Source organism: Mytilus galloprovincialis, chromosome 12 (assembly GCF_965363235.1).
Source record: "Mytilus galloprovincialis chromosome 12, xbMytGall1.hap1.1, whole genome shotgun sequence".
Taxonomy (NCBI): domain Eukaryota; kingdom Metazoa; phylum Mollusca; class Bivalvia; order Mytilida; family Mytilidae; genus Mytilus; species Mytilus galloprovincialis.
In genome coordinates, this window is record NC_134849.1 from 77,525,360 (window position 1) to 77,539,947 (window position 14,588).

The following is a 14,588-nucleotide window of genomic DNA, read 5'->3' on the forward strand; positions in this document are numbered from 1 at the left end:
AGAAACAGACTAAAATATTAAAGACTAAAGAAATGAAGTCTACTAACATGTAGACCCTTTAAAATTTCCAATTGAAAAAAAAGACTGAATAGGTCACGAAATGGTTTGTTCTATTTCATAAGGCAACTTTTTGACCTTAAAAAATCATTATGAAATATTGAACCAAATTACAAAATGCGTTACGGTAATATATATGTTACAGTAGACTTTATTTTATTTGTATTATACTTGAGTGTGCTTTCCGCACACAATGTACTGCTGTTGAAGTAAGACATTTATGTTGACCTACTGTTGTGTCCACGATACCCATTATCAACAGGTAAACATGTCCCACTTTTCAACCAGGAACATATTCATAACTATAACTATATAAGGATTTGTCAAGATATATATACATACAGGTCATCTTAAAAAATAAACTAAACTGTGTCATGAGAATGTCCTCTCACTATTTTGGTTGTGTGCGTGTAATTTTATTTTAAAGTAAAAAAAAAACCGAGACAAAACGGGTAATTGGCCACAACGATTATTTGTTAAATTTATAATCAAATTTCATTTGCTAGATGACATCATTAAAATTATTTAGATAGATTTTTTGGAAGGTGGATGTGATTAAAGTAAACGAAAATTGTTAATTCCATGAAATGATTGAAATCTAATGTCATGTGACCCACCTTGTACTCTAAAGAGTAAAAAGAAAATCCCACAAGAATTTGGTAACACATTTCAATCCTATTCAATAAAACCAATAGGGCTAATATTAGATGTCTCTTAACACCATAGTATGACGCTTTAGTGTTTACATTTATAATAAGTTATAATAAGAACCTGGATGTAGGCTGAATAAAATTTTATGGTCTTGGGCTGTTTTCTGCTATGTAGTTGAGTTGTTGTCTTTTTAACTTATTCCCCGTTTCCATTCTTAATTTTATTTCTCATCATGTAGAAAAATTGTAAGCAATTACATCTTTATACGCTTAAGGTATCTTATATTGTTTTAATGTTGTTGGATTGTTCCAATAGTGTTTTTCTAACGCTAGTTAAGTGTATCTTTTAAAATGTAATATCACAAAAATACCAGACACCGAGGAAAATTCAAAACGGGAATTATTTAATCAAATGTCAAAATAAAAAGCACAAATTTATGGATAACAAACAAAATTTTATAAATGCTAGACGATTACCAGTGTAAAAGGAGGCGTTATTAAATCCGAAAGGCGAACCAATATAGTTGTCATAATATTAATGATTTTTTTATCAGTTATTACTCAATTTATTTCTCTTGACTGGGTGGAGTTTACCGGTTTGCTCATAATAAACCAGTCCATTCATAGATAGGTGTTTTAGAATTAACTCATCAATGAAGTGTCCAGTCATTCTTTTGTAAATTCCTTTGAAGACACTGATGTGTGATTAGAAATCAGTTATAATTATAACGCTAATCATCCGTATCACACACATCTTTAAATAGACTGTCATTATGCAAATTAAAACGTAAGCTCCGCCCGATCAGTTAAAATACCATCATAATACATGGTCTTTTCTAAACAAAATAGATACCACACAAAATTAAGATCACTATGATATCTTTATCGTTTTAAACAACAGAAACTATTAAATAAAGCTTAAAATTGCAACTGGAAAGAATGCAACCTTTGGATCAAGAGGAACAACATATTATCTGACCATCACACTATTTTGTTTGGAAATGTCTGTATCAAGTCAAGAATATGACAGTTATTGATTTAGTTGATCCGTTCGTTGAGAACGTTTGATTAATACACTTTTTAAAGGGACTGTACCAAGTCCGGACTACGGCATTTTCTATCAAATAGTACGTTTTTATGTGTGTTGGCGTTTGGTTTTGTTGCAGTTCAGTGTTTCTGTTGTTCTGTTTTTTCCCTCTCATAGTTGATGTGGTTTCCTCGGTTTGGTATTGTTACTCGTATTTGCTTTACCTTAATCGATTTATGACTATTGAACAGCTGCATACTACTGTTGCCTTAATAAACAATATTCGAATTTTAAAATGGATGTCCTCTTCTATAAGTCTGTGTATTACAAACAAATTCAATAACATCAAAATATCAAATAGTCTGAATTAGAGCAATGTGCCATTCTTTCCCGTTTGATTAGGTTTAAGTTTAAATTTTGCCATTTGGATTTATTCACTGTTCAGTATTTTTATGATCTAACTGTTTGTACATTTACCAAACTTAAACGTCTTTCACAGCAATACCATTGCATTTAATAGAACATGTCGATTTCGTGCAAATAAAGCTTAGATTTTCACCGAAAAGCCAGACTTTTATTTCAAACGTTTTCGTTATAAAATTTTTAACATTTGTTACTCATTTGTTTGTTCTTGAAGTGCTTGCAGCTATTGTTTAATCAAATTCCTGTACATAAGGTTTCTACTAAGAACAGAACTTTCAATTATAAATTACCTAAGAAAGGCTGTATATACTTTAAATATATAACTTGTCATCGCTACCGGTATTATAAAGTAATAAATATTCATATCATTTCGGTTGTTGACAGAAATATAGGACTGAAATCGTATATAATTTAACTCAAATATTAATTTCGAGTATTGAAAGATAATGCATCCTTGTACGTCAGACCAATCATGAGATTAAATATGAATAACTTCATTCATAAAACACCTAAAAATAACTTCATTCACAAAACACCTAAAAGTAACTTCATCATAAAACACCTAAAAATAACTTCATTCATAAAACACCTAAAGAAAACTATAATTACTAGACAGTATATAGAGTGTAATGAGATTGATATTTGAATGAAATTGATTTAACTACCGAAGGAAAAGTGTATTTTCGCTTTTTTAACCTTTAATTAGGATTAATAGCCCTTAATATTTTTTAAAAATCAAGATTAATGTATTTTGTTTTGAAATTTATTGAAAATACCTTTTGCCAATGATTGATATTGAATTAATAAGACAGGACTGTTTTAACTCGATATTTGTGGAAAAAAAGAGCAAACTGAAGATTTGGTTTCAGATATAAACAAAATGAGTAAGTAAAGATATGTAGCATAACCTAAAATGCAATCATAAATCTCGTGATACCTGTTTCATGTATTCTACAAATCAAATCGAATAAGCAAAATACTTACACTGGCTGGTATGAGATCCTGCCATTCTTACACTTCAATTTCGGTGGATGTGCTTTGAAGAAGATTTCTAACAACAACGCCATAAAAAGTAGTTAAACTAACAATATTGTACTATTTTCAAAACGGAAAGTACAGTTCTATTCAACTACAAACTGCTATTTATGATTACTTGATGCTTATATTTATTTTGATAGCTAGCTAAACCTCTTACTTGTATGACATTCGCATCAAATTCCATTATATTGACATCGTCATCAGAAAAGTGCTGATAAATGGGTTTGTAATACTTGTGTAGAGGACACCTCAACCAGCAGATGCATCGGTCAAGTGATTGTAAGTAAACTCATCATAGATAGCAAGATTAAAATTGTGTACGCCAAACGTGCGTTTCGTCTACAAAAGACACATCTGATACGCTAAAATAAAAAAGTTAAAGAAAATCAAATAAAATGCAAAGAAGAAGCACATTGAGGACCCGAAAGTCTTGTTAAATATAACTAAGTTAAAACATTCACTCATACATTCTTAATATGTGTTCAATTGGTTAAAATACAAAAAGAAAAACAAAGAGAAAATACATCCTTGGCTTGAGTCAAATGAATTAATTACAAATTTTGCATTTGATTTGTTGAATTTCAAAATTTTTCCAGTGGTTTTTACCTCCAGAAATTGGTAATTTTTTTTATAAACAACTGTCGCAACAGTGGGAAGTATGGCTTCATGTAACTATACATCCGGGTCTAACCAACGATTTTCTTTGAAAAAGTGTTTGTAACAATTGGGGTTTTTAATTGTTTAATTGGGTTGATATTGTCGAGACCGTTAACATTAATCAGGTGTAAAGGACTTTCCACCTTTTTGCATTAACCTTTGTGTTCGGTATTTTTGTTGATACTTTTGTGTATACACATACTAGAACATTCATTTAAAGGTCCATATTAATGTAAGACATGGTATGTTTTATATTAATTACGTCAGAGGCTAAGATTTAGATGCCATTAATTTAAATATCTCCTTAATGCAATACATATCTTTAATTTACGTCAAACTTGACCTTAAAACATTTACATTGGGAAATATCAATATGTATTTTGTAATTTACACTGGTATAAATTCACTCAACAATAATTTCACTTGTCTTTTTCCTTTTGAAGAGATAAAGTATAAATGTTGAGGTAGGACACTTACTCTGAGATATTCTTAATGAATGTACAGCAAATGTACGAAAACTGCTCTGCTTGTAACTTCAAACGGATCAAACTGTTCAAAATTTTCAAACAGGAATATTTAAACGATAAATTGAATATAACTTGGGTTTATGATATAAAAGGTATATCGAGGTAAATATCAATAAAAGGAGGAGCATTTTACAAAGCATTTGGCAGTATAATGTTGTGAAAATGTTGGCTTCTACAATCTTTCCAAAGTCACAAGTCAGGAGCCTGTAACTCAGTGGTTGTCGTTTGTTTATGTGATACATATTTGTTTTTCGTTCATTTTTTTTATATAAATAAGGCCGCTAGTTTTCTCGTTTGAATTGTTTAACATTGTCATATCGTGGCTTTTTATAGCTGACTATGCGGTATCGGCTTTGCTCATTATTGAAGGCCGTACGGTGACCTATAGTTGTTAATGTTTGTGTCATTCTAGTCTCTTGTGGACAGTTGTCTCATTGGCAATCATACCACATCTTCTTTTTTATATTCTATTATCAATTCTCCTTTATTATACCTTCTTACTTTGTTCATGCATTCATTGTATGTGTGTGTGTGTGTGTGTGTGTGTGTGTGTGCAATTGTATATATTTTTCTAACTTTTTTTTTATCGTTTTTGATTATATCAATCAGGAGAAATGTGTAGGTATTGAAAGCTATTTTTTTTTCATTCATCTGAAGTATTTCAAATTGTTTTCATGGAAGTGTTAAATCTTTGAAATTGTGTACATAAAACTGTTTTCGAAGGGGTCTGTTTATAAACATTAAGTAATTGTTAAATTTCCAATTTCTTTTAAATTGGAAATTTCAAAACATATCAAACATAGAGAAAAATTACAAAATCTAGATGATTTGGTCAATAGAAACACATGAAAATTGAAGGATAAGATAGTCTGGATCATAAAAAACTAACCACAATCGTATAGATGTCTGTTGAGTTCAATTGAAACAAATAAGAAATGCGTGTTGAGATCACCTTGTTAGTAGAAACAACTTACAGTCGTATGCCTAGTTTACCTAGTTCAGTTAAAACAAATTAGATATGCGTGTTGAGACCATCTTGTTTAATATCAGCTGACGACAGTTATGTTTGTTTACGGAAGTGTGTGCTTGATATGTTAGAGGGTATCTTATTCCGTATTTATTCATTCATATAGTATTCTACGTAGATATGAGGAAACACGCCAATGAAATAGCACCCCTACAACACAAATTACTAAAAAAAACACACCTAGAGGTCTTCTAGAGGACAACACGCAGACTTATACATCATCAATTGTCTTTAATTATGCAACCTATAAATCGTCAAAAGTCTCGACTAAGTAATTACAGACAGTTTTTTTGTGTATGTGATAGAGATTATTTGAACACTGTGATTATACAAGTGAGATTGTTTTAACTTGCACGCAGAAAACTTTGAGTCTTTTGTAGACGAAACGTGCGTCTTGCGCAAATACCAATTTAGTCATGAACGCGAGATATCGTTGGTGTGTTCTAGTACTCTATAAGGCTATTAATAGTTATAGTAAGTCAGTGGTTCCTGTTTGCCTAGCCCCAAAACAAGGTTCAGCTCATTTTTTCTTAATATGTCCTATACCAAGTGAGGAAAATGGCTGTTGTTATCTTATAGTTCGTTTCAGTGTGTGTTGCATTATCGTTTTGTTTTTTGTTGCACTTCATTATTTCTATTGTTTCGTTGTTTCCTCTTATAGTTGATGTGTTTACCTCAGTTTAGTCTCAGGTTTAGTTTGTAACCCGGATTTGTTTTCTCTCAATCGATTTATGACTTTCAAACAGCGGTATACTACTACTGGTAACAGTATGGAATAGATTTTGCTAGTTTAAACATATTTATTTATAGTGGATTGGGAAACAAGTTTTGCAACTTATATTAATCCCTTTCCACTTTGCAGTTGCGAGTGCTGCCTTGTAGCAGCATTAGCCTGCTCTTTTTCGAAATCTACAAGGGTGTCTTTAACGTGCAAGAGATATGGCTCTCTCTTAACACGGGTCAGCCAGTTATCGTCCCCTTTCGACGGACTATCATCGTTTCCTCGAGACCATACTCGCAAATGGTGTCAAGGGAGAGCCAAAAATTCAGTTCCTGAAATTTTCATCCCAGACGGGAATCGAACCATGATTTTGCTAACTGATGAAGGCCGTATTGGTTAAATATGGTTGCTTACAACCACGTCATTTGGTCTCTAGTTGATAGTTATCGTATTGACATACATACCATGTCCCTTTATTTTTATGCCGTATATTTTGAAATAAGGGATTGCATGGTAAGCATATTATTAAGTTAAGATTTTTAAACTTTTTTATCCGTTTATTTCGAAATTTTGAAGTCTCGTTGTAACTGAGTATTTCAATGCTTGTGAAGGGTCCAAATGAGGGTCCGGATCTTCAATTTTCTGTTCCTAAATTCTAATGCCATTTTTTTCTCTATACTTCACTTGGTCGCCCATTATTCTTTATTCTTTATATTTTAGTACCTCAGTGTGCTCTATATTTTTTGTTCTTGTCTACTCTTATTTTTCGCCAATTCTTTTTATTTCTGCAAACTCAATCCACTGATTGCGTTATTTTAATACATCTGTGTCTTTCTAGTTTCACCGATCGAGATGAAAAGGTAGAATGTCGAATGCGTAATGCCGTCGGATGTTCCTATAACTTTCTCGACTCGTCTCATTGTTTGTGCATGGAGTGTCATTGTGTTGCTATATAATTGGCGTATACACTATATATCGCTTTATATAGATAAAGGAAGATGTGGTGTGAGTGCCAATGAGACAATTCTCCATCCAAATAACAATTTAAAAAGTAAACCATTATAGGTTAAAGTACGGCCTTCAACACGGAGCCTTGGCTCACACCGAACAACAAGCTATAAAGGGCCCCAAAATTACTAGTATAAAACCATTCAAACGGGAAAACCAACGGTCTAATCTATATAAACAAAACGAGAAACACGTATATATTACATAAACAAACGACAACTACTGTACATCAGATTCCTGACTTAGGACAGGTGCAAACATTTGCAGCGGGATTAAACGTTTTAATGGATCCAAACCTTCTCCCTTTTTCTGAAACAATAGCATAACATCACAACATAGAAAAACATACGATAAAATATCAATTGGCAGACTTAACTCAATCAAAAAACGTATGATTACACAATGAATTCACTAGCAGAAGGGTGAGCGTAAAACTATTACACAAACCAGTTATCATGTGTTTACGGAAGTTATGTTAAATATGACCATGAACTTTTGAAGGAGATTATTTGATTGAAATCTTCCTCGATGTATAAACAGATTAGCATTTACGTATATAAATTTGCGTCAATCTTGTTTATGCAGGTGTATATAAACATTTTTCAGTTTTTAATTTGTTTTAAATAAAATATCTTCTTGCAGGAATAAATTCAAAGTAAGTTATTTAATAAGTAAAATGATGCAGTTAAATTTAAAATAAAATTGACATTGTGTAATGCAAAATAACTAACTTAGAGACGCCTACACGTTTATTTCACATGCGCAGTGAAAACCAACATTTAAACTACAAAATTCGTGTACATGTTCAAGGTATAAAATTTAAATTATCACGTTTTGTCTATAATGGCATACCCATGTGTTTTTATAGGGCTTCTAATATATATGTTTCAGTATCTCTCTTGATGGAGAGAGTATGCTTACCACAAGAATTTATCCATTGTATTCTTAAGATTGAAGCAAGGTATGTGGGCTTTGCTCATTGTTGAAGGCCGTACGGTGACCTATAGTTGTTCAATTCTGTGTCATTTGATGATGTCTCATTGGCAATAATACCACATCATCTTTTGTATATTTGTACATAGACGTAAAACTACACTAAATGTTTTTATTCATTCCAAGTCATTTTCCCATGAATTTGAACTGCCACTGTAAAATGAACGGCGGAATGGTGTCTTGAAATAGGCCTTAGAGTTATCGTTACACATAAGGATACCATTAGGCGGCGGTGTAAAGCGTTGTATTTCAGAAAGAAGAATCACTGAATGATTCATACCTTGTGTACTTATCCCTTGTTTTACCCAGATTCCTTCTGAAAGGCTTTCTATTGTTCAGTAACTGCCTTAAAAATATATATTTTGTCAAGTAAATTTCAACTTATTAAGAGAAATGGGATACTCAAATTTCATCTATGGAATTCTTGAAAGGGGGCATATATAAAAAAATTATGTGACATATGTACGTCAACCAAGCTGACCTCGATCTCATTTTATGGATCTGACAGTGATCAAGGTTTAAGCTAGGCGATTAGTTACTTTTATTATCAGATACTATAAGCAGTATGCAAACTGTCTTTGGAGTATAGAATAATTCTAAGGTGTGCATGTCAGACTGCTGGTAGGTTTATATATCTCCCAATTAATACGATATTCCCGTGCTTGCATTATTTATCATGATTTTCTTGATAGAGGGTTGCTGCTCACAAGGAAGCTATTAAACCAAGAGTTCCAAATGGTGAAGTTGAAATCACCCCTTCGTAAATTTCACGGACGCCATTACGAGTTGGTTGACCGTTATGGAATAACTGTTTCACAAATGATATCGGATATGTTCCTTACGTCGTAACTACTATCCCTTCCCTTTCATGAATGTGACCTAACGAATTAGACTATTTACCGGATTTGATATCACATAAGCAACACGACGGGTGCCTTATGTGGAGCAGGATCTGCTTACCCTTCCGGAGCACCTGATATCACCCCTAGTTTTTGGTGGGGTTCGTGTTGCTTATTCTTTAGTTTTCTATGTTGTGTCATGTGTACTGTTGTTTGTCTGTTTGTCTTTTTCCTTTTTAGCCATGGCGTTGTCAGTTTAATTTCGATTTATGAGTTTGACTGTCCCTCTGGTATCCTTTGTCCCTCTTTTTTCTTCATCTGATCATGACCTTATTTTCCTGATTCGCGGTCGGTTTTAAGTTTTGTGTTTAAGTCGGTTTGTCGGATACTATTAGATCACCTTTCTTTGGTGTACATAATGAATGTAAGGTGAATATGTCCGTCTGGTATGTATCATATGACCTTGACCTCATTTTTATGGTACATTGGTCGATTTCAAGAAAACCTTACCTGTGTTTGGTACAACTTTTTTGAATTTTGGGTCCTCCGTGCTATTAAACTTTGTACTTGTTTGGCTTTATAACAATTTTGATCTGAGCGTCACTGATGAGTTTTATGTAGACGGAACGCATGTCTGGCGTATTAAATTATAATTCTGGTACCTTAGATAACTATTTACATCACTGGGTCGATGCCACTGCTGTTGAACGTTTCAACCCCGAGGATATTACCAGCTTTTTGGAATTTGGGGTCCTCAATGCTCTTCGACTTTGTACTTGTTTGGCTTTACAACTATTTTGATCTGAGCGTCACTGGTGGGTCTTATGTAGACGAAACGCGCGTCTGGCGTATTTATTTATTAATTCCTGGTACATTTGATAACTATTAAGGTTTTGTGTTTTGGTTTGTTTCTCGTATATTAAACGCAATAGGTCAATTATATGTAATGCACGGGATGATTGTAAGGTGTACATGTCTGTCTTACATGTATTATCTGACCTTGAACTCCTTTTCGTTGTTCATTAGTCATATTAAGTTCTCCTAGGGAAGTTTGCTTCTTAGATGCTTTACGCATAATTGTTTAATGATATTTGGTGCATGGAATTATTGTAAGATGTACATGGCTGTCTGGCATGTATCATTTGACTTTGACGGCATTTTCGTGGTTCTTTGGTAAATTTAAGTTTTCATGGTTTAATCTGTTTCTTGTATACTATATATACATGTAGCTGTAAGCAAAATATCAACTATATTTGTTGTGTGGATTGATTATCACTGCTAGTTTATTGATAGTCTCCGAGTGTACTAAGTGCTTCGGCACTGGCATGATTTTAAACATTTTCCAGTTGACCTAAACAGTTTGAATGTAGTTACTGTTGGTCATATAGCTTTTAACTGTTCATCCCTGGTTTTCAAATGATTGAGTTTGGACGTTCCCAATGAAGGAAAATCCAGAGAAGTGACTATGAGTATATATATGAATAGAAGGTACGAAATTATTTGGCTGGTACACTCCCTGACAACATACTGGTATCAGAGCCAAACAGATAGAGGACAGGGAACTAGTCTAGAAATTTATGATGTGTTATTTTCATTGAAGAATTTTCCGAAAATCTGGAATAATCTGCTAAAAGAAAAGTAAACAAAATTTAAAATACTAAGAAACGAAAATGAAAATGTATTCTAATATTAGACGTTTGCAGACGTTTTTTGAAACTGAAATCGTTTGTACTAATTAATCATGAATACAAATAGAAGAGTACGTGTTTGCACGTATGAAATCATGATTTTTCTTCAATGCTTATTTTGAAAATATCACATGTGAAAAAAGTAGATTTTATTACTAAAAATACCCGAAGATAAATTCAACTCTACTAAATCAAACGATCGACTCTTTCAAACAACAGAACGGTTTGAAAACAACTGTAAATAATATTCCTGAGAAAAAAGAATATCTCGTGTATTATATATATAAAAAAAGAAGATGTGGTATGATTGCCAATGAGACAACTGTCCACAAGAGACCAAAAATAACACAGACATTAACAACTATAGGTCACCGTACGGCCTTCAACAATGAGCAAAGCCCATACCTCATAGTCAGCTATAAAAGGTCCCGAAAAGACAATGTAAAACAATTCAAACGAGAAAACTAACGGCCTTATTTATATATAAAAAAAAAAGAACAAAAAACAAATATGTAACACATAAACAAACGACAACCAGTGAATTACAGGCTCCTGACTTGGGAAGGCACAAACATAAATAATGTGGCGGGGTTAAACATGTTAGCAGGATCCCTACCCTTCCCCTAACCTGGGACAGTGGTATAACAGTACAACATAAGAACGAACTATAAAAATCAGTTGAAAAAGGCTTAACTCATCAGATGGACAAAAAATACAAGTGAATGTGGCCGGGTACTTGTACATCCCGACAAAAAAAAAGAACACTAGGAACAGATCTGAGAGTACTCGCAGTTATCTGACTGCTAGTTCAAAGCAATTAACAACTAATAAAAAAATCATGCATCTAAGTATGTTGATTTTCATACACATAACTTTTTCATGTTTTTAGTGTGAAGGTAACTTGAATGCTGCCATCTGAAACTACAATAAACAAATAACAGTAATTTAAGATAGCTTCATTCATTATATTCATAGCGATTAAAGCGAAAGTTTGTGCTCTTAAAGCAACAGATGTACATGTATATGCATGAAATGCTCAATTAACAAACTGTCCTAGTTATCTTATGACGAGTGAAACCTAACTATAACATAAACAAACAACGATTTTCTGAAAATTAAGATTACCGACCATGTTTGTTGAAACCGAAAGAAAGAATTGACCTTCGGTCATTCAATCTAAATTCATTTCTTGTTCAAGTGGATTTTCGGCGCGAGTTTAAAAAAGAAACTTCAAACACACAATTGCTAAACTTATGTAAAGCACTTTCAAAGGTAAGCAATTGAACAGACAAAGATTACAAAATTGCATTATTTCAAACATATGCATTTATAATGGATTGGGAAACAAGTTTTGCAACTTATATTAATCCCTTTTCACTTTTCGGGTACGAGTGCTGCCTTGTAGCGGCATTAGCCGGCTCTTTTTCGAAATCTACAAGGGTCTTTTTTGGCTCTCTCTTAACACGTGTCAGCCATTTATCGTCCCCTTCCAACGGACCACCATTGTTTCCTCAATACCATACTCAGACAAAATGGCGTTGTATTTATTCCTTAATTAATCCACCAAAGACACCGATCTCTAATAATTAAACACAAACTATTTGATACTATATAGAAACAAGACAACATTTTTGTTCACCTCAATGTCTTATATTTATCTATTTTCACCTCACTTCTGAAACAACTTCTCTCGAAAATTTCATAATTCAACAATCTATTAAAGAAACAATTCTCTATGTCAACTACCCCCATTACTTTTTTCTCTATTCTTTATTTTCTGCTCATTTCTGTCTATTCTTATTAACTCCTTTAAACACAGTTGTTATCTATATTTTATACTTATATATGACAAAAAAGAGAAAATTCGTCAAAATCGTCATTAAATTTTCTTTCCTCGATACTAATCTACCAAGTTTGATTTATATCTAATTTAAAAGTAGTTTCAGAAGAGAATATATTGAAAATTCTTTTGAAGGACACTGAAATAAATAAAACAAAATATTTTCAGGCTAAAAATGTTTCGGAAATACTTCAATTTTGATAATCTTATTAGGTAAACATTTTCCGACCACATACCTTTAATAGTTTTTGAAATAATATGCCAAAAAAAAAAAAAGAATGAGTCAAAAGTTTACATTAAAAGGCAGTTAAATTTTGACCGATAATCTTGCTTTTGAAACATTTCCGCCCCTGTTACATTTTCTGTATCTTCTATAAATTTCAAGGTAGAAGAAAATTAATGCATTTTTATCCGTATGTTCTATTTATATCATAGTTGGCCATGTTTATTTACTAACCCGAAGAAAACAAATACATCTAATCTTTGGGGGAAATTGGTCTAGAGGTCTTTGTTAATTAAAACCATACTTTAAAGTTAACGACGACGACGAAGGACGTCAAGTTATGACTACAGCTGACATTTTGTTTTGAATGCAATAATTCTAAATTGTCAAAGATATTTGCGTTTGTAATCGCATTCTCAATAGATAGGACTGACAATCTTTATTAAAGTTTCCATTTCAATATACAAAAAGAAAAACTAGCTACTGTACGACCATCACTTTACTGTTCTTATTTTTCTAATACATGTAGCCATTTAGACCTTTCATAAACTCGTTATTGACAAAAACTTAGCCTTAACGGATGATTTTTCGTTTCGTGTATTTTAAATTCTTTTTTATGTTTTAACCATTTCCGGATTTCCGAGATTTCCTCAACTTAAGATTTGAAATTTCACAAATGTTTTAAGGGTATCATTACAACGGGATCCATAGTTTGTCTAATAAAATTAACCGCTAATGTCAGATATTCGGACGACTTTCGACGGAGCACTTTTAAGTTTTGCATTGGGTATAGGTAAAGACAAAATGTTGAATTCACCCAATTTCATTTATATTTATTTTGGGTTAAATATTTTTCGTTTCACTGCAATTACATATTCATAATATTTCTTTCCTGTGTGAAAAGTGTTTGTGTACGCCTTTATTTGTGTACAAAAACATTGAACAAACATTTTTATCTAGATTAGACCGTTGGTTTTCCAGTATGAATGGTTTTACACTGGTAATTTTGGGGCCCTTTATAGCTTATTGTTCGGTGTGAGCCAAGGCTCCGTGTTGAAGGCCGTACATTGACCTATACTGGTTTACTTTTATAAATTGTTATTTGGATGGAGAGTTGTCTCATTGGCACTCACACCACATCTTCCTATATCTATAATACAAAACTTTTAATTAGCATGGTTATGGAAATACACCACAAATTCATGGTCCCATTACTTTCTATGTTAAATTCCTCCATTTCAACCAGGCACACCTCTTTCATTTTAAGTTCAAATAAAGTGACAATCATTGCATGTCTTCTACTGAAAAAATCAACATACCTTTAATGGCATATAAGAAAGAACTGGTTCCCAGAACTTCGGATGTACCAAAACAGGTACTTCAGATCTGACAAACAGACAAAATGTACCCTCTTTTTAAAATTTAGTGCAGTTTTTTTAATATTTAAAATTAAAAGTCCAAAAGTGTTCTACAATGATCACCAGTCCTTCAGCTTTCATTTGATGCAAAAAATACCTAAATATCCTACATATTTTGAAAGTTACACTCATGCGTAGGAACTATTTTGCGTTAAATATGTACTACTTTCGTATGTACTTTCTGACCGGGCCCGAATTAGTGGTGTTACACCTTATGCAATACCCTTTTATTGTAAAAGACATTTTATTAGTTCGATAGACATAGGTGCTGGAAAATGTAGAACTATACTTCAGTGTTCCCCGTTTCGAAACAGCCAAGCAAATATACTGTTACACAGTCTTCGTTCGACGTTCAAAGACAATAATTTCTCTAAAAAAATTGTCATTATATATATGATTGTTACAAATTTTAAGACGAAAATTGTTATAAATAAAGAAGTTATTACGAAACT